This window comes from Vulpes lagopus, chromosome 11 (assembly GCF_018345385.1).
Source record: "Vulpes lagopus strain Blue_001 chromosome 11, ASM1834538v1, whole genome shotgun sequence".
NCBI classification, from domain to species: Eukaryota; Metazoa; Chordata; class Mammalia; order Carnivora; family Canidae; genus Vulpes; species Vulpes lagopus.
The window spans coordinates 34,821,153-34,848,820 of NC_054834.1; the positions used below are offsets into that span (position 1 = coordinate 34,821,153).

The following is a 27,668-nucleotide window of genomic DNA, read 5'->3' on the forward strand; positions in this document are numbered from 1 at the left end:
ACCACTGAGCCACCCAGGGATCCCCCAGGAAGCAGATTTCAATGCAATCTAATGAAGAAGGCTTTTATTCAGAGGTGGCAAACCAGTAGCCCGTCCATTAAAAACCACGAGGCAGACATGGCTTGTGGCTTGTGGGACCCCCCAGAGTGTTTAAGATAAAATCTGAATAGGTTGCCAACATTTAGGATCAAGGAGTTGTACAAGATCTTACATTGGTGGCCTGTTGTTGTTGTTGTTGTTGTTGTTATTGAAACTCTGAAAGATTCAGAGACTTGGAGCCCAAACTCTCCCACCCCCAGCCCCAGCTGGAGGCTGTTTCCTTTGGAAAGAACTTGTTCTTTCCAGCTCACCGCATTCCCCACAACCTTCTTTGGACCTACATCAGCCTCCTTCACTCATTTATGTTAACTTCCTGGCTCTTGCAGCTTTTTTGAAATTGTGATCCATACTAAATACCGAAGCACTTTAGGAAGTGAAGATCGCTCTGCCCTTTGAGATGCTCAATGAGGGTCTTGAAGATTGCTTGATGAGGATAGAGCAGAGGGTGTACCCTTGGCAAAAGCAACAGTGTCCCTGCTCTGGGCCCCATTTTGTAAGAGGGCCCATCCTTGGCCCTCCTCTAAATGTGCTCAACCCATGGGAATAGTGGCCCCTGTTCTCCTGGGGACGAGTTCTCCTAGATCTTCAGACATTTACTCCCCACTCCAGACACCCAAGCTTTCCCATGCTTGTCCTCTTGAACATGGGCTGTGCTGCTGCTGATGTACTGGCTCCTGGGTGTGTGGGATGAGCAAGGGAAGGCTGTTCAGTAGGAAGGATGTATTTAGTGCTTGGATATGTGGGGTTTGGGGCCCACAGACCAGAGACCCCTTACAATGTAGGACAGGACTTGAGGTGGGCAAAGAAGGTGAGCCGGGGGCCTATGTCCTTCTTCCCAGGGTTTATCCTGAGCTCATATTTAAAGTGCTGTGTCCCTAAAATTCTCTTATGTTCCAGCAGTGGCACAAATCCTGTGCTTGGGAAAGCACTGGATAGAAGGAGGTCTCAAGAGGGGCAAGTACATACCACTCTAGAATACGATAGCTTTCCTTGGCAAGAAGAAAAGAAGAAGCACTATGTGTTAGAGTACCTCCAGGCCACTTATATTACTTCTTTTCCTATTTATGAAGTATTAAGTCATAGGATGTGGTACTGCCCTGGCTGTTTTGGAACGTGTAGCCTTTAAAGCTGGACAGCATGCTATTCTCTTTGGAGCATTATTGCTGAATTCTCATGGCTTTTCTTTACTTTATCTGATCATGGGCACCTCGGCTCTGCCTCTGTTTCCAGTTGATCTAACCCCCTTTGGTGGGACACCCCTCCCACCCCCTCTTATGATCAAGAGCTTTTGGTTCTAGGACAAGAAGAACCATTTGCCAAAGCAGCCTGGAGTTCACAGGGTTCCCACAGCTTCTTGTCTTTAAAAGAGGCGACCAGGCCCATGACTCCCACTTGTTTGCCAGATGAAAATGGCTTTCTCATCCAAAGGCCATCACGAGGTGGCGGTGTTACCATAGAGCGTGCCTCCTCCATTAAGGCATTTCATTTTGGTGACTTTTGCATCATCCCTCAGGTTATAATAAGAAACACATTATCTTTTGAGTAAAAACAACAGCAACCTGGTCAATTGGGCAAATCTGATTAAATTCGTTTTCATCAAATTTAACTTCAGGCAAATGGATGGGATGAATAAATTGGCCAGGTGCTAAATTAGCCAAATCCTGATGAACGAACGGGGTTGGGCTTACAAACACAGCCATGGGCTATCAGGGTTACACCATCCCTTACAGCTGCCAGAAAGGAGAGCCATGCTCCCAGTGTTCAAAAATGCCCCGTGTCAACACTTTTCCTTTATCTCCCATCATTTTGGCCATGCTAAGACTCACTACACCATCAAGTAAACTTCAGTATTTGGCCACAAATCACAGAGTTGTAGAGACGTTAATAGCAAGTGGACTATCATCACTTCCCATAATGAGAGTAATAGAAAACAGATATCAAAAAGTCACTTCTTTGATTGCCAACTTATTCTTGCCATCTCATTTGACCTTAGGAAGAAAATACAATCCTGCCTATGGCAGTATTGGCTTATTCACTTGTTGAAAGGACTGCAACTTGTCATGAATACACAATTTGTGTTTGGGCGTTTACCACAGCCAGTCCTAAAGATTTTTTTTTCCATTCAAAATTTAAAAAAAAAGATATTTTGCTATTAGTTTCTTTGTTCATTATCATTCTCCAAAATGATGTATTTAGAAAATGTTAGAAATCATTCCAAGTATCACTGTATTATTTTGCATAGGGAGGAAGTTATTCTAAAAATTACAGAAGGCAGTGTGCTTCCATCCCCCCTTTGTGGATTCTCAACCTGGGCTGCACATTGGAATCATCTGGAAAAGGAAAAATAAAATAGGATGAAATCAGAGAGGAAAACAAACCATCAGAGACTTTTAACTTTAGGAAACAAACTGAGAGTTGCTGAAGGGGAGGTGGGTGGGGGGATGGTGTAACTGGGTGATGGGCATTAAGGAGGGCACTTGATGATGGGACACCTGGGTGGCTCAGTGGTTGAGCATCTGCCTTGGGCTCAGGGCATGATGCCAGGGTCCTGGGATGGAGTCCCGCATCAGGCTACTCTTAGGGAGCAGGGAGCCTGTGTCTCCCTCTGTCTACATCTCTGCCTTTCTCTCTGTGTCTCTCATGAATAAATAAATAAAATCTTTTTTTATATATATAAAAAAGGGAAGGCACTTGATGGAATGAGCACTGGGTGTTGTCTGCAACTGATGAATCACTAAACTCCACCTCTGAAACTAATAATACACTCCATGTTAGTTAATTGAATTTAAACAAAAAATTAAAAAAAATAAAAATGCTTATTGTTGGGTTTCCAACCCAGACTGATTTTATTGGTCTGGGTGTGGCATGGGCATTAGCAATTTTAAAAGCTCTCCAGGTGATTCTAACTTTAGGTAACATTTGAGAACCACTGATCTAGTATTGCCTGGTGATTCGCAAACTTTAAAGGGCACATGAGGGGGATCCCTGGGTGGCTCAGTGGTTTAGCGCCTGCCTTTGGTCCAGGGCACGATCCTGGAGTCCCGGGATAGAGTCCCACATCAGGCTCCCTGCATGGAGCCTGCTTCTCCCTCCTCCTGTGTCTCTGCCTCTCTCGCTCTATGTCTATCATAAATAAATCTTTAAAAAATAAAAAAAAATAAAGGGCATATGGATCTCCTGGAGAACTTGTTAAAACACAGATTGCTGGTCTGCACTCCTAGAGATTCTGATTCTCCAGGTCTGGGGTAGAGCTCAGAAATGTGATGCAGGTGATGCTGGTGATTGCCATACCTTGAGGAGCACTGGGGTAGCTCATTTATCTTTTCCTGGAGGCAGAACAGGCAAAGACTCTTGAGGAAAGTGAAATGTCAAATGTGTTCACCAGACCCTTTTAAAGGGACTCTCTTAAATCCTATAAGGGAACGCATCAGATGTGTTAGATTGTATTGGAGGAGGTGCCAAGCCAGTAAACAAACTCCCGAAACTCTGTGGGATTGTTTTAATAACTGGAATGTCAACACAAAGCTTAATTTATGTAGGAAGAAAACTGGGAATTAACAAAAAGAAAATCTGATCACATGGACTAAAATTTCAAATTGCTTTCTAATCCAATGCCAAGTAGAAACAGAGGAAGGAATTAGGACAAGAATATGAGGGACAAGAGAAGGAAATCTTTATCATACAATCCCATGCAAAGTTTTTCTAGGTGTCTCCCCACTTGAATTTTAGATCTAGACAGGCTTCAGCTTGATTTTTGTTGTGAGATTACTAGTTTTATAACTTGATAGGCTGACCAACCATCTCAGTTTATCAAGGACTTCTCCGTTATAGCACTGGAAGACTTGCACACTGGAAAATCCCAGTCTTTTGCCCCCTGGGATGGTTGGTCAACCCTAAAACGAGCAAGCAATTTAATCACTCCGAAGCTCAGTCTTTACTATAAAAAATGGATGATAATGCTTATCTCAGGGAGTTTCTGAGAGGATTAAAAGCCATACAGTGTGAAGCACCCTGTACGAACCTGGCTTTAAAGAGAAGTCAAAAAATAGTGGCTTTGACTAATAACTTTTTCCTGGCTGTAAAGCTTTGGAATGGGAGGCTCCTTACACCAAAAACCTGTGCCAAGTGCTTTAGGAAGTACCTATTTTGGTCTCATGGAGTGTTTGGTGATGACAAGGAATAATGGTTTTCTAGACCGAAGGAGAGTTCTGAGCATTTGCTAGTTAACTCTCAAAGTCTTCCAGTGATAAAATTTGATCTATATCAGATATGTGCTGAACCTAAAATTTAACTTTATAGAAATTCTCTGATAACTGCACACAGTTGCCAAGTTTAAGAAAACCCAGTAGCAGAATTCTGACTTATTTTTATTTATTTTTGAGAGAGAATGAGAGAGAGAGAGAGCATGAGCACATGAGAATAGGAGCAGAGGGAGAGGCAGAGGGAGAAGGAGAGAAAGAATCCCAGGCTGGCTCCATACTGAGCGTGGAACCCAATGCAGGGCCCAATATCAGGACCCTAAGATCATGACCTGATCCAAAATCAAGAGTCCAATGCTCAATTGCCTGAGCCATCTGGGTGCCCCAGTACCAGAATTCTGACTTAAAGCAGATGGATTTGGTCGTGTCTGTTCACATTATGAAGATCCTTCTTTCATTCATCATGGGGTCCCTCTCAGTGACTCGCTCCACTAGTGACTTTCTGTGCTCATGGGATACTATGTGCTGCCCAGCATGGTAGCCACTAGCCACATGCAACTATAAACCATTGGAATGTGGCTTTGGCAATTTAGGAATAAAATTTTAAATTTCATTTAATTGTAATTAATGTAAATTGGGATTGCCTGCCTGTGGTTAGTGGTTGTATCAGAGGAGGAGGGGCTCTGGTACATCTGATAGAGTTTACCGTTGATGATTAACAGAGTTGAAAGGTTAGAGACCGATGGTAATGACATTTCAGTTAGAATGGAGAATGAGTTCTTTCTGAAATATAACTCAAATGACACATAAGCATTTACTGAGCAAAAGAATATTAGTGAGCGCCTTTTCAGAATGCCTCTGACATAACCAGTAGCCTCGGTAAAGGACACCTAGCAGAGGCTGGAGGTCCTGGGATCTGAGTCCCAGTGGTGGGTCTCGTCTGATCTAACCTGCTGTGACTCCTTGAGCAACTGACTCACCTGCACTGGACCATTCTTCTCTGAGGTCCTATACAATTCTAACATCTTTTGAAAAGAAGCACATTTGCATATTATAGCTAACTTTTTCTTTTTTTTTTTTTTTAAAGATTTTGTTTATTTGAGAGTGAAAGCATGAGAGAGAGAGAGAGAGAGAGAAAGAACAGGAGGGAGAGAGCAAAGCAGACTCCCCGCAGAGAGCCCGATGTGGGGCTTGATCCCAGGACCCTGAGATCATGACCTGAGCTGACGGCAGACGCTTAACCGACTGAGCCATCCAGGTGCCTCCGTAGCTAACTTTTTCTTGGTGGGCACATCTAAAAGCCATTCTGATTCTAGCATTGTTGAAAGACTGAGGAGGGAGGGAATCTTACAGTCAGAAAAAATGTTTTCTCTGGAGAGAATCTGGGCTACCACAATTGAAATTCATGAACACTCAGTCTTTATTGGCTATGAACACAGTCCCATGACAGATGGCTAAAACAAATTCTCTGCTTTTTTATTACTTATAACCTGGTTTGGGAGGGAGGGAAGTAAGACAAACTCTACGTGACCCCGGGCAGAATGAAATAAATGTGTGGTATCCGTACAATGTGGGGTGGAACCCGAAAGTAGGACAGTTCTTTCATAGGGATGTGGGCAAGGTGGGTGGCATGTGGCTACTCAGGCCTGAAAGAAGAATCTGGGGCCTTCAACTGAATGAGGAATTAGAGCTTTGACCAAGCCCACTGGCTTAAGGACACAGAACATTTGCACAGGGTAATTGTTCTTGCTTTTTATCATGCCAAAGCGATTCAAAATTTACACTTCTAGAGAACAAATAGGATGATGACTTCTGCTCATTACTTACACGGCTCACTTCTTTTATTGTGGACAATTCTGCTGTCTTTTCCGTGATTGTAAACTCACCTGCCACTCCCTTCCCAAATGTTTCTGTTTTAGAAGAACATTCTAGGTGATTCTAGGGACCCCTGTGAGGAAAAGCTGGGAGATATGATGGTTTCCAACATGTGCTCGTTATGATGCAATTTCACTCAACAAAACAATTTTGAGGACCTGTGGTGTAGGCTATAATGGGATTATACCTGTATTTGATCTTGCAACCTGAAGTCAGCTGCTAATTAGACTGTGTATTTATCTTTTTCTTCTAAGTGCCTATTAACACTCAAATGCCCCCACACAAAAAGCCTATACAAACAACTTCTACCAAGGCTCCTGTACCTTCTGGTGCCTTTCCAGACCTCCCTCACACAATTTTCTTAATTATATCTTCCACCGTCCCCAGCTGTACCACTGGAGCAGCTGCCACTAATCCTAAATAAATATTTCCTGTTCTCCTTAGAAACAATTAAACCCAGCCTTTACCAGACCGTTGGCATGGAAGGATCACACTGATGGTGGCGCAACAGTTGCTCTTTGTCCTTGTGAACTGAGCAGAGACTAATTCTAGACTCTTCTTACTGAAGTCCTTTGTCTTGAAACAGAATAGCCTCGGCTGGTATGTCTATAGGCTTTTGGTTATGCATAGAGAAATTGGTGCTCTTAGAAAATCACTCCCAGGAGCATTCCACCCCCTAGGCAACAGAAACAGGTGGGATATGTGTCAACAGATGTGTGTCAGCCTTGGGGTGAGGGGTGCTGATAGACTTGGCTAGCTTCCAGAGAGCTGGAGCTGATGAGGCCGACACCAAGTCTTCTTCCAGCCTCTGCGTTTCCAGTGGACCCAGAGGGCCTGAGATGCTGGTTTGCAAACTTGCCTTCTCCCAGGTATCACCTGGAGGGTTTTAAAAAACACTGACGTCTGAACTTCACCCCAGGAGAGCATAGGGATGGCCTTGGTCATTAGGATGTTTGAAAGGCCTCTGGGTGATTCTGATGGCAACAAAATAAGAGCTCTGCTGGCTTGAATAAACTCCCCTCACACACTTGCTCATTCTTCAGGCGCATTTTTTCCCTGCTGTGGTTCCCTCTGATTGCCAAGAAGACCAAGGCAGATGAGACTGGGCTTCAGACCTTGATTGTTGGCCTGGCTCTGCTTCTAACTGCAGAACCAGCCCAGGGGAAGAGAATATTGAAACGGTATATCCTGCCCGTCCAGGCCTAGCCTCTAATTTTCTTTGGTTTGACTACTCACACAGGAGTGCTTCCCAGCAACTAAGCTAAGAAACAGGTTTAGTTCAAAAGGATTCCCAAGATGGCAGAGCAAGCAATCTTCCCCTTGTCCCCAAGTATAGTTGCCACTGTTCCATCCTGGAGAAGTTATCAGGAGAGGGTGCTGTTTGACGCACGGTGTCATGTCTGTATAGGCTGAGCCGAGCTACCTGCAGGACCAAACAGGCCTCATGCAACCTACCTGAGACCCTTCACTGATGTCTCTCAGGTATTGTGTGAGGTCTTATTGTGTGCTTTGAAGTCAACTTTCAGAGGCTCTTTTTCTCTTATCAATATGGAGAGATGCTATATCCAGAGAGTAATGTAAATTTGGACTGTGTGCAAGTGCTGAGACCCTAGTTTCAGGTAGCCTTGGCCAGCTTATCATACAGGCCAACGAGCAGCCTTTGGAAAGTCCACTCGACGAGAAAGAGATCAAATGGTGCCAGAGTGGCAATTCTCTCAGAGGCAGCTCATCCATCATTTCAACTTCGTTTCATTTACAATAAGCACTTTCAATTCCTACCTTAATTAAGGAGCTGAAAAGCACATGGTGGGGCATAAATACAGCCAGTGTGAGTTCTGGGTAAAATCTATGTGTCCTTGACAACAATGGCCACTTGAGTATTTGGTTTTCCGGGCCTTCCTGTGTGGAGTAAGGCAGGGGTTTCAGGACTCACAGGTGCTAGCTGTTGACCCTAAGAGTTCTCCATCCCTCATGGAGTCTGTGCTGTCAGTCAGCCAACACGATTTATTGAACTCCCACTCATTGTTGAGCTGGGGAAAGCTTCAGAGTAAGCCAATAACACGTGCGTTAAGGTGCACTATGATTCCTTTGAGCCGGGCTGTGTGAGGGGGTGGGTGTGGATTCTTCCTTAAATGTGGATGAGGCGACACCATGGCCTTTATGCATTTATTAACTCAGCTAGCAGCAGCCTTTGGATCTCTAATGGTGCAAGTCACTGCTAGATTTTGAAGGCGATGCAGAAATGAACAAGACAGTCTTTATGCCCACAGACCTCACACTATCACAAAATGGGGGAAGGGGGCGGTGAACACAATGTAGTGAAAGCATAGCACTTACCACAAATGTTCTGGGCACTTTACATTCTTTAGTTCATTTAAATTTCACAGCAACCCTTTGAAGGAGATGCTTTCCATGCACCCTCTTCTTCCAACTGAGTGGTTGAAGAGTTCGAAGCCGAGAGGTTTAACTGAGGTCATAGAGCTCAAAGTGGTGAAGTGGGTCTGACCCCCCCTCTCTTCTAATCTAGTGCTTCCTAGGAGTGTCCTAAGAGAGGCCAAGAGAAAGGAACACATGGAGAGGTGGGGAGACACTTATTCTAGTCTCTGGAATTATGAAGGCTTTGTTACAGATCTAGGAGCCCAAACGTTTAAGTCTCATTCATTGTTGGTTAACCTTAGAAATGCCCACTGCCAAGCAAGAAGGGTCTTGCAAAGAAGAGCAGAAAAGAATGAAGCCCCAAGGTGAGAGCAAGGAAAATAAGAAATTGGAGCTCGGGCAAGTGGAAAGCTGGCTGGTGGTAACTGCCACCTGTGTGCTTTGCCGCTCTCCCACCTGAAGTCGCTGAGCACTCCCAAGTGGATTTTCCCCTCACCCACTTAAAACCGGGCCTTAATCTTTTAGATCAGTTTAGCAAACACTCTAATGATAAGGCTGATAATGAAACGTCTTTCCTGAGTCGCCTGGAAGAGCTTGGGGGAATGTTTTGGATGCTTGCTCCTTCTCAGATCTTTGAAGGTGGAACCTAGGAATTCCCCACCATGGGGGCTCCAGGCTCCCCATGCTGCTTTCAGGAGCCCACAGAAATATCCAGGGCAAAGAAGCACCTGGGGTTTCTCAGGATGAATTTGTTACTTTCCATTACTGCCATGTAGGAAAATGTAGGGCCACTTCGTGATTGTGTTCTTTGGTTTGACTTGGAGTCATAATGTGTTTTCAGGATCCTTGGTCTAAGTCAAGAATAAAAAAATATGTAGTTTTCATTTCTTTTGAATAGCAGTTTCTAGTTATAATTAGCCACGAATATTTAAACCCTCCAGGGCCCCTCCATTTTTCTTAGAGAAAACCAAAGACTTCACAATGGCCCACCTGTTTTACACAATTTGTACCTCCTTCCCACCGCCTTGCAGCATTATGCCCTTATCTTTCTGACTTCATCTTTTATTGCTTTCCTCTTTGCTGTTCTATTATCCAGCCACACTGGCCTCATTTCTGTTCCATGCGTATGCCAGGTAGGCTCCCACCTCAGGGCCTTTGCACTAGTGATTCCCTCTCCTGGAAGGTTTCCACTTGAAATGTTCCTGTGGCTATTTCAGTTTCAGTTGTCTTATCTTCCTCAAGAGAGGCCTTCTCTGATCACTCAATTTAAAATTGCAACTTCCTTTCCTCTTATTTTCCTTTCAGGCTTTAGTTTTCTTGAGTACTCATCAACTTCTAATACATGTTTTTTGTTGTTGTTGTTGTTGTTTTTGTTTTTTTTTTGAACTTCAGGAAAATGTAAATTTCATGAGGGAAAACTATGTGTGTCTTAGTCATGACTGGGTGTTCGATATAGTTCCAGACACATAGTGAATGTTCAATAAATGTTTTAAAAAATTTCTTCAACTGACATTAAAAATAGAGTTAAGTCACCCCAGCAGCAAGGAGCAAACCTAGCATCCAGAGCTTGGTTTCTAATATCACCCTCAAATAAAAGGACCCAGGGCTCTTTGGAGAAATGGCTGATTCTACGACTGGGTAGGAAATATGTATGATGAACCTGGAGTATCCTGTAGTGCCAGAAAGTGAGGAAGTACTAAGAGAAAAAAAACGAAATAAAACCCCATACCAATCAATCGAACAAAAAACAGAACAAGAAGCCCCTATACTGATAGAGTTATGTTAAGGGATACAGAAACCATCTGGTGGAGCTCCCAGTGCCAAAGCTGGAAAAATTTGCGCAAGAAAATAAAGTAGCATTGAATTACAGCACAAGGTATAAAATAAATATCCATGAAAAAATATCCATGAGTCCATATTGATATAGGTAATGATTGATTAGGAATTAGGAGAAGACACAAATCTTCACAGAAAAATTGCAAGTTTGATGCAGATATTCTTCCCCGAAGGAGGAAGACTATAACTCCCTGTTCCTTAAGTGTGGGCTGCAAATAGTGATTTCCTATCAAAAAGTACAGTAGAGAGTGAGAGAGAGAGAGAGAGAGAGAGAGAGAGAGAGACGTAACTTTCCAGTGGAAAAACCTGACAAACACTACCTCAGCCTGGTGTTCAAGGTCAGCATCAAGAGTGATAAATCATGGTGATAGTAGGCATCCTTTAACGATATGATGAAAATGACACTTCTCCCTTTCCAGTCTTCCTACCCAAAACCCATAAGCCCAGTCTAATCATGAGAAAAACCTCGGACAAGTCTCCACTGAGGGACGTTCCCTGAAATACTCAACCAGTACCCTTCCAAACTGTCAAGGTCATCAAAAAAATAAGGAAAGGCAGAGAAACTCACAGCAAAGAGGAGTCTAAGGAGACATGACAACTCAAAGTAATGTGGTCTCCTGGATGGGATCCTGGAACAGAAAAAGACTTAGGGAGAACTGAGGAAATCTAAATATACTGTGGACTTTTAGTTAATAATTCTGTGTCAGAGTTACAACAAATTGTAATATGCTCTTGCAAGAGATTACTAATAAGGGAAATGGATGTGGGGGACAGGGAAACTCTGTAATATCTTTGCATTTTTTTTCTGTAAAACCCAAAACTGTTAAAAAAAATTAAAAAAAAACAAAACCAAAACAAAACCAAAAAACCAAAACCACCCAGAGCCAAATCCAAATTAGTTAGGAAGCCAGAAAACCATTAATGTATCTTGAATATGTCAGTTCCAGTTGGAAACGCGCCAGCTCTCTGAGAATGATTACACTGACAGCTCTATTAATCTCCTGATACTGGTCATATCACACTCCTTTTAAATTTAGAAATGAAGTAAATGGTCATTTTTCTTCCCACCATTTTTTCCTTTGCTCTTGGTGTTATAGCCTTGAGGTAATCTTTGAAAGCACACTGATTTTCCAAAGAATGCAATAATTAATAATTCTGCCTCATTTCTTAAACTTGCTGTCACTTTCCTCCAATATCTCTTATTTTATCAATGCTTTATTCCAAAATTGTTGTCTTGTTGTTGTTGTTTTGGTCTCTGGGGCATAAAATTGGAGACTTTTCTTAGTCTTCTGGAAGAGCAAGTTGCCACTCACATGACCCATAATCTGACACCTTTATATATATATATATTTTTTATTCTTTTATTTTATTTTTTGTTCTTTATATATTTTTAACCTAAAGTATTTGAGGTGAATTGTCTATAATCTCTCCTTAGGTGAAATTTGTTGTTTTTTTTTTTTTAAAGAATAATAAAATGACGTAGTGATTCATATTTTTGCTACAGTGCACATTTTCATCTGGAAGAAAATCCATCAATTGAAAAAAATAGAATTCAATAAAAATTAGTAATTAGTTTGTTATGTTTTGGATGCTGAACGAAGCCCCAACCAAAAAAATATTTGGCTTTGGTTTCTCGGCATGTGGCAGTGACTCAGTGATTCTCCTTTGATCTCTTACCCTTTGGTACTTTGTTTCTCTGGGATGTGAAAAAAAAAAAAAAGAATGTTAACAATATTGGCTTCAGTCAGCTGGGCTGAGTCTCTTTTAAACCATCTATTTTAACTACACCTGAGAATGTCAACCTTGGATTTGGATTTGCTTGGCTTTTTCAGGGTGTGTAAACATTGTAAAATAAAAATACTAGAATCCAAGTGCGAAACCCGGTTTGCACCCCACCTCCCTGTGCTGCTCTTGAACTGTGTAACCCCAGTCAGGGGATCCAACTGCTCCAAACCTTGCTTCCTTTACTTGCAAAGTGGTGGCTGAACTGCCTTTCCTGCCCACTTTCCTTCCACATTGGGTTGGGAAGAAGAAATAAGAGAAAAGATGCAAATATTTCATGTAAACCACAGACCATGATAGAAAGGTGAGTGATCATTATTAGAAACGTGTGCAGTCATTAACATGTATATATTTCCTTACAGTTTTTAAAAATAACTTTTGGAGAATTCTTAGAATTATTTTTAGCTGGTTTAGAGTGCTTGTATCTGCTGTGCCCTGGCCCTTATCTGGGCTTTCTGCTGCACAGCTGGTCCTCCTCTGACCTTGACCTCGCCTGGGCTTCCTAATTTCCAGGGCTCCTTCTCCCTTAAATTTTTCCTGCCCATCAATTCTTTCTATTCCATGGACACACCAAGAAAATTTCTTTCTGGCTTCAGATATCAATTTCACCTCTCTGAGCTTTAACTTCCTCACCGTTGAAGGGGATAATGATAATAATGCCCATGATATTGGGTTGCTTGGGGGATTAATGCCATGATGTGTTTGAGGTGACAGTACCGTAGGAAACGTAATAGGACCTCAGCAAATATTTGTGGGAGAAGTGGATGGATTTCCTTCCATGGATTTCCAAGTGCATCATGCTTTCTGGGTTGCTTGTTTTCCTGGTTCTAATCATAAACCCAGTTCTTCAGCACCTCCGAGGGCCCATGGCCTGAGTCGAGAACTGTGTGGTGAGCAAGGCCATTTTGATGATGGCGAAAAAATGAAATTTATCATCTAGATCTACTCTTGGTCAAACCCTGTCCTTTTTTGTCAGGCTTGGATGGGCCCGGTCAGAAAGAGCATATTGTAAAAACTTAATGGAACTGGAATGAGGGAACAGTCCGTTTGCCCATCTTCCTTGGCTGTGCCACTCTGCACAGCCTGAGTCAGGGAGCAGGTGGCGGGTAGCTCAGGCTGCTAGGTGCTGCCCGTCTCTGCACTTATCATGTGGCTTAGCCAAGTGTTTCAGCATCCTCAGAAGACCCGACATCTGGGAATTTTGCTGCTAACACTCCTGCCAGTCCTGCCCGACAATGATTCTCAGAAGCTCTTGCAGTGATTGACAGAGTGATGAGACCTGTGTGTGGCAACCATGCCCCAGAGATAGAGGTGCATCCGAGCCGCACTGTGCAGAGAGGGGAGGAGAGGAGAGTGGATGGAAGGAGAGGAGGAACGGTGAGCCAGCATGCTCTGAGTGTGTGCCGTGTGCCAAACACTAGTCCACGTCCTTCCAGCCTGTTGTTTTTTGGCCTGTCCTCGGCACGTCAGCACTCAGTACCATCTTGCCTGGATTGGCTCTTTGATTTTCTCATGGACAGCTTCTGACTGCCTACCTTCAGGAATACAGGAACGAGTCTGTGGGCTGTTGCAATTTTGCTCTCCCTGTAGCATTCACTCAGGACAAAGCACAAAGGACCTACAGTAGGGACTTGGTAACTCCTTGGGGACAAGGTGGAGGATGCACAGCTGTTGCTGAGATGGAGTCTGGGCCTTGGCCATATGGAGTCCACCTGTGGTCTCTCCTGGGCGGGCAGTGGGGCCTCAAAGAGTTGTTGTTTCCTTTTAAAAAATCTATTAATGGTGGTAGAAATCTCTGGGGCTTCCAGGAAACACTTCTGGAGGAAAACTTTTTCAATATAGATGCTTTTCATTATCTTTGCCCTGTTGGGGGGTGGGGGGCAAGAACTCTTGTTTACTCCTATCTTTTGAAGTTCTCATTCTCCCCAGAGAACATGAAGCCAACGGTTTTACTTCCCGTCCCACTATGGGTTGCTGACCCACGTCCTTGGTCAATTCTTAGTCTCCAACGTTTTTTCAATTGGCCACAGTTAATGGGGCACCCATGTGGCTATTTTAAGACTTTTCCCGAGGTAGGGAGCCTCCGTGACATGCATCAGTACCTGCCTGTTATTTGTGTTACGTGTATGTTTAATTTATTTCTCTGGAGAACTCCATGCTTATCCAGCCAGGTACCATAAATCTCTTCTAAAATGTCATAGCTTGGGTTAAGTTCAGGGCTATTAGACTCTAAGGACTGTGTTGGATCAATCAAGCTCTGTATTTGTTCCTTGTGTGCCATTCCAGCCACAGGAGTACATTGCGATTTAAAAATGTACCCTGAAAAAAAAAAGAAAAAAATGTACCCTGATTTTCAATATTCTCCTGGTTTTCTGGCTACATCCATGGTACTCTGGGAAGCAGCAGGGAGCAATGATAGCTAACATCAACCTTTTGGCCAGTAACTAAATGGGAAGAACATGAGGAAGTCCGAGAAGGCTCATTCCAAGCAGGATGAGACCCAGAGATACCTGGAAAAGAACTTTTAGAAATATTTCTGAATTGGATTGCAAAGCTGAGTATGCACTAAGCCAAAAATCTTTTTACCTAGAAAACGTCAAAGCATCCAGTGGCCAAAAGGTGGCACTCCTCACCCACCATTTATTTCTTTCCGCAGTAGGGCCATCTTCACGTGTTCTTCTGTTCCTTCTATTAGTTCTTTCATAATAAAATATTATACCCTCATCCTCTCCTGGTAAAACATAGCAATAAAACAGACCTTATTCTCTGGGTTGATCTGTGTTTTGAGACATGCCAGTCCTCATCCCTCTGGGTGGACAATGCATAAGGTAAACTGTTTGCATTTTTCAGTAGAGCTTGGCTTATAGCTCTGTGTGCATCTAAGACTATGCCATATTATTAAGCACCTTTACTATAAAATCATCTCTGACCAGATCCAAGATTGTAATTTGTCTCCAGAGTTTACCTCTCGCAATTTCATAAACCGTGAAAACACAGCTGGAGCAATTTACAATCTGTGGAAAAACTCTTGAGTATTTTTGCTGAAGTACTAATTCAGGGATCATGCTTTGTTATTTCCTGTTTCATTGTTGTTTGTAAAACTAGTTAATGGCCAATGGGCTGTTTCAAATTTGCCTGGCCCCTGAACACTGTTGTGTGCACCTCCCATTGGGGCATGCATGGCATGAATTGGGTGCAGCGTGACAGCAGAGCAGCACTGATTTGAGAATGAATTCAAGAACACATCACTGAGGATGAAATCAGAGCAGCGATTTGGAAAGAAGCTAGGCTTATAATCTCTGAGTTATATGAATGTGGAGCCAGAGGCTTTCAAAAAATCAGATCCCACTCTGTTATAGCTTTTTATCAGCCCTAAATATTTTTGAGATAGACTTCCAGAATCAGCACTACAACAGAAGGGAGACTTTTGCAGCCTCCTGACTTAATGGGCCATTAGAAGCAAAGACATAAAACATGATGGAGAGCAACACGCCAGCACTGAGTCAAGGTAGAAAGCAAGAAGATTAACTCCAATAATGCCTCCCACTAACCTAGAATTTGGAAATCTAGAAACCTCAGTCATTTAATACACAGGCACAAAATCATACATGGGTTAAAAGAGTTTCTGAGCCACATGGAAAAGTATTATCATAAAGTACAAGTGCTTTTATTTATAGGAATAAAGCCTATAGGAGCTTTAGGACTTTCATGCCTGGTATTATTCAAGGTAGGTGCTCAATAAACATTTATGAAATGGATGGATGAGGAGTGGAGAGAAGCAGAACTGCAAGGGAATCATGCTTTCTGAGCTCAACATCATGAAAGGATGTCAGGGAGGAACCTTGCCTTGCACTCCCCAGCTCTCTTTCTGAAGGCACCACCACTCTAGCACAATTAAGTGATTGAGGCTTTCTAGGTAAACTGCATTTGTTGACAAAACGTGGTATTACATTTAGAATACCCTATTCATTAAGATTGAAGTGTATGTATTAAAAGTGGTTAGAATTAAAAACAACTCATGCTAATAAAAGGTCAAGCTTAAATTATTTTAAACATTTACCACTGGCTAAAAATTGAATTCGATTCTAGAATAGCGGTAAACAATTCATTTAGAGTGTTCGCTTAGATTGTGTGTTTCATACCTTTATGGTGCAAAAACAATGAGACATTGGTACATTTTAAAAATATACTTATGGGGATCCCTGGGTGGCGTAGTGGTTTGGCGCCTGCCTTTGGCCCAGGGCGCGATCCTGGAGACCCGGGATCGAGTCCCACGTCGGGCTCCCCGTGCATGGAGCCTGCTTCTCCCTCTGCCTGTGTCTCTGCCCCTCCCTCTCTCTCTCTCTCTCTCTCTCTCTCTCTGTGACTATCATAAATAAATAATAAAAAAATAAAAATAAAAATAAAAAAATAAAAAATAAAAATATACTTATGGAGACCAAGTGCATTTGAACAGAACTGATCCAGAATACTTGTAATTCTGGTTCAAGTTCCTCTGTAAAGCAGTGATCAGAGGAAAATATTCAGTGCTACATCAAATTCGATTTGTCACATGGAATTTTGTATATTGATAAACTTTGGGATGACTTTCTTAGTCCATAGGTTATTCAATAAGGCAAGACAAAGAAATTAGGCAAAATGCTGAGACATCATGCCCCTCATCTCTCTGGTCAGCATAAAGAAACTGCATTATGAAAATTATCTCATTTTTCAGCTTGCTCATGGGCCAACCAAATATTGTGGCTTCTAGTACTCTCTAGGTTGGGGTGGAGAATCCACACAACTTGGTATGTGGAGGATGAAGTAAAGAAGCAAGAGTTCTTTAGTTTTCTAACCCAAAATGTTTTCTCATCAAACTCCAGGAGACATTTCTGAGAAGGTTCCTTTGGTGTAGTTTTTAAATGTGTTCGATAGTTTCTTTTACCACTTTAAACGTGTAGGAGAAACAAGACTTCAAATAGTGTCTCTCTGTCTTTCTTCAACACGTTCAATCATTGATTTCCCGGTAATCTTACCAATATTCTTAGCACATTGGTAGTGTTCTTCATTACTTCTACTGAATTTTAGAGGTAAAGTCAGATCATGGTTACAAGAGTTTACATGCTCAGCTTCAGGCCATTGAGAGTCCTAGAGCAAGCCTGGGACATTGTGTATCTTTAGATCTTTGACTATAGCGTTCAACTCTTCTGAGATTCTGCAGTCTACACCTTTGCTAGCTCTAATTCCACATTTTGGAAGCAAGAAGATGCTCTTTAATGTATTGGGTTAATTTTTTAAATGTAGATTTCTTTCACCTTTATAGGTTGATGTTGAGTTTCCAGAACATCCTTTAAGTGGAAAAGTCTGGGTCTTTTCAACATCAACTCATTCTAGTCTTACAGAAACCGAAGAACCAGTTGCTTATCTAAATTTTTCACTTACCAATCAGTTTTCATAGTGATTTTAAGATCTAGCCTAATCTCAGGACAGGTCTTATAGATAAGCAATTACTTTGTTCCTGCATTGCAGCTTTAGGTCATGCCTCGTTTCCAGCCGTTCCAACTCAGTGAGATTCAAGAAAGAAATGCCCCTATGCATGCCACCAAACTAAACTCATGAGTATGACTTGTTTTCTCTCTACAAAGGTGTGTGTGTGTGTGTGTGTGTGTGTGTGTGTGTCTGTGTGTTTCCATTGACAACGCTGGGTTCAGGCAAACACAAAGGTCACCCTGGCTTCTATTTTGAACATACATACTGCCCCAAAGATTAATGAAGTGCCAAAGCCAAGAGAGTCCTAAGCCAAACATAGTGAAACAAAATAAGTCTACTTCAAAAAAATTCACATATTGATTTGAAAACCTAAATAGAAAATTATTTCTGGATTACTTATTCCATTGGTTGGATTTTATTGGTGGGCACGATTAAGAGTCAACTATATGTACTTTTTCTGAACCACTAGTCCGCCCACACCGTCCAGATTGTTTTTAAAACTAGAGAATTTTCCACTCAGGTTGCATTTTCTTTGTTTGCTTCCATCAACATTTCTCTGCCCAAATAGTTTCTTTTGTGGCTCAATTTTTCCATCTTTTTAATATAGAGGGTTGATCCCAGCTGTAATTGTGCATGGTTATATACTGACAACCCACATAAACAAACATCAACAAACACGGTCCTTTGATAGGGTGATGTCATCACAATTGGAGTTTCAAAAGCAAATACAAGTGGGCAGCTTGGACACCTGTGTCAGCTCTTCTTAGTCCTCCCTCCCCTCACCCTGGATGATGAAAGAATTATCTTTACTGAAGGTGGAATGCTTTGCTGACACCAGCTCACCTAGTTCCAGCCCTAGAAGATCAATTTTACATCAACTTGTTTAGATTGACACTGAAGCCACCTGGGCTTCAGCTGTAAGGAAACCCTGTGCTTTGCTTAAACAGTAGACAGCTATCAAAATAGGGGGAAGGTGGAGGGTGGAGGCAGGGGAGAAAGAGAGAGAGACAGGCTATCAGACTTAATATTGACTCACATTTAGAGAGCTGGAGAACTCTCTCTGGTCCGCTAATGTTGCCATTACCATTTTTCAGGTGTACGATCGACCTGGAGAATAGGGATAATGGGGCCTTTGTAGGCTCCTGAATCAACATTGCAAACAATTCAACCACTGTTCACAGGTTAGAGCCATACCTTCCTGACCCTTCGCCTTCCCTTCTCAAAGAAACTACTCCTCTTCCCATCTCCCAGGAGCATTACATCAATCGGTACCTTCACTTTTCCTCAATATGACAGCTGGATAAGTGACACCATGAGATTCCATTCTGAATAGCTATTGTATAGAAACAGCTGTTGGAATGATTTTTCATGTTGTTCAACCTCGTTTCCAGCCTTGGAGGATTTAGAATTTGTGGGAGACACTTTTATCTTTGGTTTTAAGTTTATTTAATAGAAAAAGTGAATGCCATTTATGGTGAACAACAACAATGAGGGTGGGGAGGGTAATTTGCTTTTGAGGTTTATAAAATAATCTTGCTAATCACTTTCAATTCAGCATTAAAAATGGCAACTGTCACATTCACCTCCATGACACAAATGCACACAGGCAATGTAAGCTCAGTTGTGCCATGTCACCCGGGCTGGCTGCACCTATAGACTCTCTCCCATGCACCCAGTTTTGCATTGGCTCTTGCTTCCCTTTTGTTTTCTACTCTGGCTCCATCTTCCCTTTCTTTTTGCTTTTCATGTCCCTTACTTCCTTTTTAAACCATCAAGCCAGATCCAGAAGTCTCCTGAAGGGATTTATCTTCTCTGTTAGCACTGGTCAGAACATGGAAGTAAAATAGCAGTATCAAATTAAGAAGTAAAAATCTGCTTTCTTGCCCATGGTAGTCAAAAGACTCTCATACTGGGAAGTCCAGGGATGTGACTTTTTTTTATCTCCAAAGATAAAAAAAACCAGAACTAATATTGGACTGACGAATAGAGGAAACATCAAAATCCTGTCGTTTGGTTGTTCTGAATGTAACCCAGGAAGAATTTTCGAGACCCCTCGAACCCTTGATTAGAAAATACATTTCATATGGTTGAACTTTTTCTAACACCAAGAAGGATAGATGACTTGTTGGCAGGCCTACATTTCCAGAACATGGTTACCTTTGCCTCCTTTTGGGCTGACACATCTGCCTTTTTTGCAAAAAGGACTGGTTCAATCAAGAGAGGAGAACATGGTGCAGGTTCAAAAGTGCTACTTTCTCAAGCCCTTCCCTAGTGTTTGGAGCATGGATAAAGAGGAGGGGTAACTGAAGTCTTTCCTTGCACATTTAGATATTTACCCACAAATGTTATCTTGAGAAGGTACCTCACTCACATCATGGCACAGATTAGGTGTCTAGGAGAAGAGAGAAAACTTGGAAATACTAGATCCCACAGGGCGTATTGTGTATATGTGTGGCTTTTACCTAAGCCCAGTACTGTTTTGGTTCAGAGGCAAAGATTCATAGTGAAATAATGTTTTTGTAGTTCTAATTATTGCATCATGAAAGGATACTTTGGGCTTAGGTCTTAGAGGCTCAAAGCCATGTTATCTTCCCTGGGGAACACTTCAGCACACCCACTGACAGGAGTACTCAGCAGCAAATTTAAATTTATTCGTAGAGGATTTGGTCAATATAGCCAATAAGGTCCCTCTAATACAGCCACATTGTTAACTGTGTAAAGTAGGAACCTGCTGCTGAACCTGGGAATAATGTACATGAGTAAACCCAATCTGCAACGTAGCCATTATATTCACTTCATGAACACAGTTGTTGAATGCCCACCATATTGATTTAACAATGGGGAAAAATGACTCATAAACTAGAAATCTAATTTTATTTTGTCTCACAGTAAGCCTCTAGTTGTTTGGTATGGGATGCATGGAATTCTTTTTTTTTTTTTCTCATGAGGTGTTAGCTGCCTCATGAGGAGGCCCAAAAATATGGCATCTCCTTGGGTACTTGCTCACCATGCCCATGTGACAAGACAGAAAAGCAATAGCTAAGGGAGGCAGAGTGAAGGCAGGGGGTAGAGGGGGAGAAAGGGGAAATTGATTCATTATTCAGATCCTTGGGAGTCTCTTGGTGGTTTATTTATTGTGAGGAGCCAGAAAACAAATCCATTCTAAACTTTCTCCTTCCTGGCAGATTTTTCAAAGCTGAGGTTTCTCTGCTGACTGTGCATGTCCTTTTATCATGTGTTTGGTTTTTCAATATCAAGCCATTTCACAGAGAAGAGGGAACATTTACTTTCAATTAATAAACCACCCTGCAATTACCCTTTGTTCATAAGCATGCAGATGCTTCTGTGTGTGCAGATGATAGCTTACGCATGAAATGCCTTTCCCTCCCCATTCGCTTCCCAAGGCTGTCCTCACTCCTCACTGTGTTTTTCAGTTTGCCTTTTTCCCTGGCTCTAAGGCTATGCCTGCTCATGGGCAGGTCTGCAGAGAGACACGCACATGGCTATGAATTCACATTTCTTTTTTTTTTTTTTTTTAATTTTTTTTTAATTTTTATTTATTTATGATAGGCGCACAGTGAGAGAGAGAGAGAGAGGCAGAGACACAGGCAGAGGGAGAAGCAGGCTCCATGCACCGGGAGCGCGACGTGGGATTCGATCCCGGGTCTCCAGGATCGCGCCCTGGGCCAAAGGCAGGCGCTAAACCGCTGCGCCACCCAGGGATCCCTGAATTCACATTTCACATCCACTTACAAAGCAAGAATACAGATTTTTTTTTTCTCTAATGCTTCGTGAAGATTTTCAGCTTTGATGTCTATAAATTAGGTGACTTACTTTCACTAGTCTTAATGGCTATCTTCTTGTATGAAGTGTAATTCTGCTTTGAAAAGGAACTTTCAGGGTGTCTGGGTGGCTCAGCTGGTTAAGCATCTGCCTTCTGCTCAGGTTGTGATCTCAAAGTCCTGGGATTGAGCCCCATATGGGGCTCCCTGCTGAATGGGGAGCCTGCTTCTCCCTCTCCCTCTGCCCTTCCCTCTGCTTGTGTGCTCTCACTCTCTCTGTCTCTCAAATAAATAAAATCTTTTTTTATTCTTAAAGGAGCTTTCATTGATTTTAGTGAAATGGGCCATTATTTTGAAAAACTTGGTCCTCTGGCTAATTCTCTTGGTTATGCCAATGTTTGGAGCTTCAGGACTGTCTAGACAAAGAATGAATTGTAAGCCCCTTGAGAGCAGCTCTGATCTTTCTCATCTTTGTGTCCTTATAATTGAAACAGTCTGGAATATAATAGGCTATGATATCCATATCCAGATAGAGGTGTAAATAAAGAGATAATACAGAAAACTACATTTGAGCTGGGTTGCCATCACCCAGAGAAAGTGGATATGCTCTTCACACTGTTCCTTTGGGTCTTTTCCAACCGTTTTAAACCAACAAGCCAAGATACAACTTTCTTTCCTTTCTATATCCTGAGGAAAATGGTTAAAGAACCAATCTAAAAGAAAACACATTTAAAAATCAACGTTGACACTTAATGAAAGCAAGGCTCAAACTCTCCAAATCTCTGCCAATGTGAATAGAGTGGATGCTACTTGTTGTTAACTTAAATATTGAATAATTCTCCAGGTTTCAAAGAGCCTTCCCCCAAAATACTTGCTTGTGGGTGATAGAAATTTTCCCAGTACAACCTTGCTGGCAAAATTCCCAACAGAAATATTCATGATTATTATAAAAGGTTCAGCAACTATAGAAACATATAAATATAAAAATGAAAATCACCCAAGTTCCAACCCATAAATTATCACTGAAACAGTGTGTCATATGTCATTCCAGATTTATTCCACTGATACACTGAATGGCTATACATTCATCCTTTATCAGGATTGCTCTCTATCTAGAATATTGTGCACATGGTTTTTGAACTTCATTTTCCCCCTAAACGTTATATACTTGGCCTCAGCATTTTATTGGCTTTCTAGTATTCCAGTATATGAATATATTATAACCAATAACCTATTCATGGACATCTGAGTGGTTTCCAGTAATACTACACTTTTAATAGTTGTTTAAAACATTAGAAGTGACACTGGACAACACAAATAGGAATACAGAAAGTTATTTTGGCTGCAGCAGAGCCTTAAAATCCATTTATTTTTATTTTTATTTTTTTAAATTTTATTTATTTATTTATTCATGAGAGACATGGGGGTGGGGCAGAGACACAGACAGAGAGAGAAGCAGGCTCCATGCAGGGAGCCTGACATGGGACTCAATCCCGGGACTCCAGGATCACACCCTGGACCAAAGGTAGGCACTAAACTGCTGAGCCACCCGGGGATCCGTTAAAATCCATTTTATGATTTAGCATGATACTTATACATTAAAAAGATTAAAATATTATAATAACTAAAAACACTTGAAACTCTTCTATAAAAGTTGCTAAATTAATTGTATATAAATTGGATTAGTAATTTTATCCATCACTAGATATTAAATATTTTTATAAAAATATATTTATAAAATGTATAATTATAAAATATATGAATGATGTAAGAAAGTAGCAAAGGTGTTAATATATGGGGTCCAATACCCAGTACGTATATGGAAAATTGAGCTGGAAATCTTAGCCTCTGAGCCCATGTCTATATTCAGACATTCAGACATCTGCACCAAGAAGCTTAGGTTTATCGTTGCCATTACAATTCATTTTAGGGCCAAAAAATTAAATATTTTTTAATGTCTTCTACTTGGTGGTTTTTGAGTTGCAAATGTAGTTCATAAATTTTGCAGCTCATGTTATACTGAATGAAGATATAAAAGGTAAAACTAGACAACTTAGGGCCACCATACATGGTTGGGAAGGTTATAAACTGAACAAGGGTACCACAGCTAATGGGGTTCCAGTCATTTACAGACAGTGAAGGTTTCCTTCCAGTCATATTACAGACAGTGAAGGTTTTTGTATGTATTGCAATTATTTTCTAGCGGTGTATTATGAGAGCGTTGTAACAGATGGAAAGAAAGTATCTTGAGTTCTCCAACTGACAGCATCTCTGATTATTCCTAAAACTCATGCCACCTTATTCCTTATATTGCTCAATCAATAAAATCTTATGGAAATCCTCTCAACTAATGTGATTCTAAATCTATTCTTTCTAATAGATGCATCTTGTATCTCATACAATTTATATGAAGAAGTTGAAAGGCATAAAGGGATATAATAGTTATTGAATGTCAATGTTTCAAACAACCACATACGTGAAATCATCAGAATTTTAATTTTTGCCATATAACTCCACTGGATATTTCTGTAATTAATGCCTATATTCATGGCAGAAGGAGGCATTTCTGCTTCCTAAAATACTTTTTAAATCCTCAAAGAAAGATTAAATTATATTTAAGACTATTGTAGTGGTGAATATTTTTTTCATATTCTTTGAAACTGACTAATCTATTGCTCACATATATGTTGCTTCTTTATTACAGTAAATTACATCTTCATACAGGGATTTACAACTTTCAGAACATCTTCCCATAATCTTGGTATTTGATCTTCCAAATTACAACATTGTGAGGCAGGAGGTGTCAGTTTCTAAATTTTCCTATTGTGTAAGTGGTGGCTTAGGGAGGGAAAGTGTCTTGTCCAAGGTCCTGCGGTCATAAAGTTATAGAGTCAGGGTGGGCACTCAATTAGTGGACCTAACATGGCTCCATACTGCTTTAGAAGGTGGGATTAATCAGACCCCACCATTTTCTGACATTCTAGTTAAGTGGGGTTTTATTTTGCTATGGGTACCATAAAATGCATCAATACAGCATATAAGATCAATGTTCTTATCTTTATTAGAACGATCCTTTTGTTGCAAGTTCTCCTGAATAGATTTTGTACTTTCAACTTTTGTGTCTCTCAGGTGCTAGAGGACTGTTTTGTCTTTACTTTCCACCCCAGTGCACCAATTGCCTTCCCTACCACATCCATACACATTTGAGAGGCTAAGTTTACCTATGATTTTAGCTATTGCAGTGCTATCTGCTAGAACAATAGACTATTAATTAGCATTAATAAATAACATACCTTGGTCCTTCAAATTTTCCATCATGCATCTCTTGTTCTATGTTACCCCAAGTTTAGTTGAAGTGCTTTGACGACTGTGAGTGCGCTACGGTTTATAAAAACATCTTTCTTCACTAACATTTAAGAATAATCTCCTATTATTGGATTGAGTGAGCCCAACTTTAAAAAAGCCCCATGATTTCAGCTTTCCTGGGATGGGGAAGGAGGAATGTAATGGAGAATGAAACCACTTTAAGTTGTGATGAGATGGAATTCCTTCAGGTCACAGTGGTCTGCTAACGTCTCAACACCACCACTACCAACCAAAGGCAAAGCATTCTTCCTTTTAAATTAAATAATGAATAGTTGGATCTTTTTTGTCAGGAGCTGGTAGGTTAGATAACTGCACTGATTTATATTTTAGCATTACTGGCTAAAGAATAATGAACTGGTCAGAGCATCTGTGGTTGACTGTTGCAGTCTGCAAGGATTAATGTATTAATTAGTTACTTCCATCTATTATGGTTCTAGTCTTTTCTTTGGGATCCTGCGGACTACCAGCCCTCAAAAGTTGTGGGGCAGGGCTGTTCGTCTAGCTCTCTGAATGGCTGAGTAGAACAATAAGATCTGTACCATCGGGGCACGTCAGTGTCTTCATCAGGGCATAATGTAGCTATAGAAAGCCCTTTTCATCCTTCGCAAGGGCCCATTATTCCTATGTATCTCTCCTCTATGCTTTGTGAAAAGGTTTGTACAGTAAATAATGACTGACTATGTACTAGTTCTTTCTTCTTTTGCCAAGCTCTTTTTAGCTTTGGCAGCAATTTTGTTTTCCCTGTCATCATCTAATGTCTATTTATTTTACATTGCTACAAAGCCAGTGAAATTCCCTTATAAATCCCAGGTCATGAAGATGAAGCAGCAACCCGATTCCTTTTATTAAATGTCTGCAGTGTCCTCTGCTTTTTCTAATTAGGTTCAAAGTGGTCAGTGGCTTGAAAGGCTCCGGGCAGGAATCAAATCTGTTTGAACAATGCATTCCTCAAGGCCATGCATATTAGATGTTTGGATTTAATTAGAAGACAGGTATCAAAAGTCAGATACTCTCTGGATGCATTGGGGTCCTTATCACACGGTCCTATTCCTCTGCAGGCAACCTAACCAAATGTGTCCCCTCCCTCTGGTGCTCCCCACCCCCACACATACAATAGGCATTAGGTATTCAGAGCCTGGGGCTATTACTCACCACTGGGTTTCCAGGGCTGCAGTTTTCTGTGTCAGCACTGCCACAGCATGAAGGTGAGAACAAGAAGCTCTGAAATTGAAGGGGAAAAGATAAAAGGAAAAGTGTGCAGAAGAAAAGAGAGGCTCTTTAACTGCTCTGTCAACCCGGTTTTCTTCTCTTCAGCATCAGGCGTGTTCTGAAGATAGATGGACGTAGGTACAGCTGGTACCAGAGACCAGCTGTGAGCTCCATCTGGGTACCATTTGGTAGCAGATAGATTTTTTTTTTTCAGGCCAAAGTCTCCTCCAATTGTTGTGGTTAGAGAGGGAAAGTGAGAGGCCCACTGTGTTTTCTTCCACTGCAGATGCTATTGTTCCAAACCACTGCCTCTCCCTGTGTTGGCTCCTTATCAAAGGGAGGGGAAATTATTTGATTGTGGGGTAAAGGGGGTGAGGGAGTTAACTGATGAGAGCTGGTGGAGCTCAGACACAAAGCATCTCATGGAACATATTAAACATCAGATTACCCAACACATACTTCTCATACTGTCTGTCATTACCCTCCTTCCAAACTACGAGGCCATCAGTAGAGATGGTGCTCTTTTGAGGAGGGATGTCAACATTTCTGTCTGCACAGCACTAAAGCAACTGGATGAAACATGAAAAATTTAATACATTGACTACAGATCTTTTTTGGTTGTGCTAAGAAACCAGTTTGAGTCATTTGTCTTTATGTCTATGACAGTTGACATGTGATGCCAGGACAACCATCGTAGCCAACATGATTCTCTCAGACAAAACATTTAAAAAAAAATATTGCATGCTTGAAAAGGTTTTTTTAAGTACATTATTTGCTAAAAATGCTTTAAAAATCTAATTTGCTAATATTTAACAAATTAAACATTGCGATTTTTTTATTTTTTCAACTAGTCGCATCAGTGTGGCATGGGCATTGATTGGATTCATTTATGGTTTTGGAATGAATTTGCTCTATACTTTGCTGTTTTGCAACTCTTCCACCCATATAGTCAGGGGCATCGACGAAAGTCTGACTATAGGCTGTTTCAGGGTTCTTGAAAGATATTTTTTGGGCTTATAGTTGGTGGTTTCTCTTGATGTGAAGCTCTTCTTTTCAAAGAGACAGTGCCCATGGAATGCTCCTGGGCCCTAGTTATTTATGTTATTTGGATTTAGGACCTGAGGTGTTTCACAAGCATTCACAAGAATTAGCAAATCTGATCCGGGGAGAGATTGCGATATCTTTTCTGGCAAACCAAGCTCTTTTTTTCTTGCCAACGTGAACATTTTCCAGAGTTGGCGTGGGCTCTTCAAGCTTTCCTAATGTACTCAAGGTCAGTGTTCCTATCCCTAAGGAGAAACCATTGCTGAGAGACATGATCAAAGTCAATTTTACTTTGCCCCTTAGTTTATTACCCTTTACCCTCAAAAACACAGAGTAATTTAAGAACATGCTGACAATAGATAAAATTATACCTGATTCTTGCCTTGAGTTTTAGAAGGAAGAATTCAATGGGTGAGGTGGGGTGGTATTAATGGGATGAAGTGTGTGAGGGTTTAGCAGAGGCATAAACGGACCATCGGGAGCAGTGCTGCTCAATAGAAATATAATGAAAGCCACCAATGTAATCAGAAATTTTTCAAAGTAGTCATTTTAAAGCAATAAAACAGAAACTGGTATAATTTTAATAATTTATTTTATTTAACTCACAATATATCCAAAATAATTTCATTTG

At 41.2% G+C, this 27,668-nt stretch overlaps 2 long non-coding RNA genes across 2 annotated transcripts in view; one reads left to right on the top strand and one right to left on the bottom strand.

Annotated features, from left to right (window-relative positions):
- LOC121501331 lies at window positions 1-26,265 on the bottom strand. Its single transcript, XR_005990581.1, has 3 exons — window positions 25,937-26,265; window positions 18,673-18,743; window positions 1-2,429 (listed from the first exon to the last, which is right to left on the bottom strand). It is a non-coding gene; the product is annotated as an uncharacterized LOC121501331 (long non-coding RNA).
- LOC121501332 overlaps window positions 12,302-27,668 on the top strand; it is a 55,488-nt gene continuing 40,121 nt past the window's right edge. The window contains exon 1 of the long non-coding RNA XR_005990582.1: window positions 12,302-12,471. This is a non-coding gene — a long non-coding RNA (uncharacterized LOC121501332). The remainder of the gene's footprint in view (window positions 12,472-27,668) is intronic.